Here is a 4015-nt window from a genome sequence, read left to right as displayed (position 1 = left end):
GCTGTTGACTCTGCTGCTACCTCCATACCAAATCCTGACACAGAGTCTGATCTTGAAGCCGAAGCAGAGCTCGAACTTGAAGGATTAGACATGGAAGTTGGCAAAGCACTCACAAATCACTTCTACACAGCAGAGGCGGCCACATTGTGGAAGGAGCTCCAACAGGCCATTGTTTACAGCGAGAGAAATATTGATGAGGTATCTTTCGGCGTCTACAACCTTGTCGATTTTCTTAAATCTCGTAGTCTCTTTAAGTCTGTTACAGGGGTTAAGCCATTCTACACCAAGACAATTCAATTGGTGTATTCCAATTTGTCTACGGTGTTTGGGGATCCAACGAACAGAAAATATGGCAAGGTGTTTCTTCGAAACAAGATCTATCAAATCACTCCTGCGATCTCAAATGAAGTACTTGGAACACCCGATGTCAAAGGCGCAGTCGTGACAGATATGGACGAGGTGGCGAAGGTACTCACAGGAGGCAAAGTAAAGAAATGGGGAAAGCAAATGAAATCATCCACTCTTTCCTATTTATACTCAGCCTTGTTTAAACTTATGACGTTCAATTGGGTGGTGACGTCAAATGCTACCATCGTCACATTTCAACACGGCAACCTCCTCTACTGCATCGGCAAAGGCTTGCCTTTTAATATGGGTCAGATTATTTTTTGATCAAATTGCTGCGAAATCCCAGTTGACAGCGTTGCCTTTTCCTTCTCTCATCTACAGCGTTTGGTCTGGGGGTTCGATCCTTGGCGATAGCTAGGGCTGAGCAAAACCAAATCGGAACCGCCAAACTGAACCAAACCGGGCGGTTTGGTTCGGTTTATGTAGAGAAAACGGTTCGGTTTGGTTTGAAAAATTTCAAACCGCCAGAAAACGGTTCGGGTTCGGTTTGAGAAAAACGGTTTGGTTTATAAACCGAACCCGCCCGATTTAAATATAATTAATAAATATTTATTTTTAAATAATTAATTAATAAATATTTTAAAATTAAATTTAGAATTTTACACTTTACATTAAATTCAAAAGTACATAAGATTTTTATTCTGTGCTTGTTCTTTAATTTTTACAAACTCTTGATTGTAGAAGTAAATGGATTTATCTAGATGTGGTAATTTTTGCTTATTCATAGTACTTTAATTTTTGCTTATAGCTTTTTTTTAAAAGAAAAAAAAACGGTTTTGGTCAAACCGAACCGAACCGAACCGAACCGAAAATTTACGGTTTGGTTTGGTTCGGTTTTGACCAGTCAAACGGTTTGGTTTGGTTCGAAATTTTTTAGGCGGTTTGGGTTTCGGGTTGGGTATTTCGGTTCGGTTTCAACCCAACCCGCCCGAATGCTCACCCCTAGCGATAGCATATTTTTTAACAAATTAAATAGATTCGTATGTTCATCAGTTATATTGGTATGTTCAATGAATTTAATTATATGTTCATTAATCTCATTTCTAGCTTCTCAATAGAACCTAACCCATATATATGTATATGATTAAAGTATATTATAAATAAGTATAAACATTTAAATATTTAATTCCCATTAAATATATATGCAATGAATATCCTAAAGAAGAGTTCACGCGATCAGACGATAGATAAATAGTGAATAATGGTTTGGTTGTTTATATTGAGAAATATATTTTTGATAGCTGATCATGCAAATATTTCAGTCAATAAAAACTCGTAATTTATCATTCTAATATACTTGAATTATTATGTAGTTTATGCCCCTCAATAAAAAATTTCTGGATCTGTCCCTGTGTGTGGAAACAAATCTAGGATTATTTTTAGGAGAATCCCTAAATTAGTGGAAACAAATCAATAAAAAATTTTCGAAAAAAATAAATAATAGAATTTTCGAAAAACATAATATGTGTGGAAACAAATCTAGGATTATTTTTAGGAGAATCCCTAAATTAGTGGAAACAAATCAATAAAAAAAATTTCAAAAAAATAAATAAATAATTGAATTTAAAAAAAATAATGTGTGGAAACAAATCTAGGATTATTTTTAGGAGAATCCCTAAATTAGTGGAAATAAATCAATAAAATAAATAATAGAATTTTCGAAAGCAGAAAAAACGGAAATTACAGAAAATTAGCAGCACCGGAGCAATATTTCTTTCCAGAAACGATCATATGAAGCTTGTCATAACCTGCAAGCACACCGGCACCAGCAACAGCGCGAAAAATGTTTGCACCGGCACCCTTGAACAAGGACTTGGCGCCCTCGTTCTTGAGGATCTGGGCCAAGGCATCCATAGAGCTCTTGTACTTGACGGCCTCACCCGATGTCATCATCATTCTTCTACGAACAGTGTCAATCGGGTAGGAGTCAAGACCAGCAGCGTTGGTGATGAGCCAAGCGAGTGCAAAACTAGCAAACAAACTATCCTGTTATCATCAAAAGCATTGCCAATTTGGTATTCAGAATATAGACAAGGAAGGAAATATAGAAATGAAAAAGAGATGTTCCAAGTAACCTGCAGAGATCCAGTTAGGACGAGTGGCTTCAAAGAGTCGTACATACCAAAGTAGAGACCACGGTATACAATGATCCAAGGGATAGACAAAGAGAAGCGAGGATGCACCAGCAGCACCACCCAAGGCAAGGTTGCCAGCAAACCATTTCCAGTAACCATCGCGGTCCTTGTTGAAGTTAAAGAGACTCTTGAAGTAATCCTTGAATGCAAAGTTGAAGGCCTGAGTGGGGAAGTAACGGATAACTGATGCAGGGAGAAGCGTGAAATATATTTGATACTGATAAATATACAAATATATTTGATACTGATAAATATACATAATAAGAGTGCGTTCTCCTTGGTTGTAAATTTATCATGGGAAAATGAGAGATAACCAAAATTTCACCCTTTAGTAGGAAATGAGGAAAAAGAAAGGAATGATTTAAAGGGTGAAATTTTGTTTATTCCTCATTTTCTCATGATAAATTTACAACCAAAGAGAACGCAACCTAAAGGAAAATTAGGCGGACCTGAGTGGGGAATTAAGTAACGGATAACATTAGCAGAGTTTCCTCTCCACAGTGATCTGAACCCTTGATACTTAATTGTTCTACTGAACCACTCTCCAATTCCGTTGTATGGTCAGAAAGTCGGCCAGTCTTGATCATTTCGCCTTGGTTTTGGATCAAGGGTTTCACACGCTCAATAGGAGCAGCAGCTGTTATCGACACAGCAACTGAAACTCCTCCCATAAGAAAGTGGATTGCAAAGCCTTTCTCTGAGGGAGCCCGAGCAAAAACCAGGGAAGCCCCGAAGCTCTTATGATATTGGTTTGTATAATTGCCATAAGAAAATCGCCTCTAATATGCAGCAGGTTGTGAAATGCTGGATCCCAGATGTTGTTGGTTGCCTAGCTTCTGGGAGATAGTTGGGAATTGATTTTCATCTACCATGCCACCTACATATTGCAATATTAACAATCAATTCAACAACAACATTACACTCTTCTGTTTCATTTCTAGAACAAAGCAATGCATTCACAAATGATTTTATAAAAACCCCACTCAAAAACACAAATGAATTTCAAAGTCAATAATCAATTTTCTTGATATATGAATTAATGAAGATCTTCCAATGTACAATAAATTAAACCATAAAAAATTCAGACAAAAATATCACTAAACACAAAAAACCAATAATACAAATGTAATCCTGCAGGCTCAATAAATATAAATGTTCTTCTATAAACAAATAGAACAAGCTCAATCCAACTAGCTCTGAAATAAATGTCTACAGTTAAATATAGTGAAATCTAATTTTCACTATGGATGCGTTCTCTTTGGTTGTAAATTTATCATGAGAAAATGATGGATAATCAAAATTTCACCCTTTAAATCATTCATTTCTTTTCCCACATTTCCTACTTAACCCTTACTCATTCCTCATTTTCACTATAAAGGAGGGATAATATTATCACATCATTTTTGGAAGGATAATAGTATCCCTCATTTGTAGTGTAAAAGAGGAATGAGTGAGGGTCAAATAGGAAATGA

The 4015-nt window shown here is 36.3% G+C and overlaps 1 pseudogene; it reads right to left on the bottom strand.

The window, feature by feature from the left end:
* Window positions 1-2088: 2088 nt before the first annotated feature.
* On the bottom strand, window positions 2089-3238 carry LOC131007844 (ADP,ATP carrier protein 1, mitochondrial-like; annotated as a pseudogene).
* Window positions 3239-4015: the final 777 nt, after the last annotated feature.

This window comes from Salvia miltiorrhiza, chromosome 2, assembly GCF_028751815.1.
Source record: "Salvia miltiorrhiza cultivar Shanhuang (shh) chromosome 2, IMPLAD_Smil_shh, whole genome shotgun sequence".
Classification (NCBI taxonomy): Eukaryota; Viridiplantae; Streptophyta; class Magnoliopsida; order Lamiales; family Lamiaceae; genus Salvia; species Salvia miltiorrhiza.
This window is presented reverse-complemented; position numbering and strand designations above follow the sequence as displayed.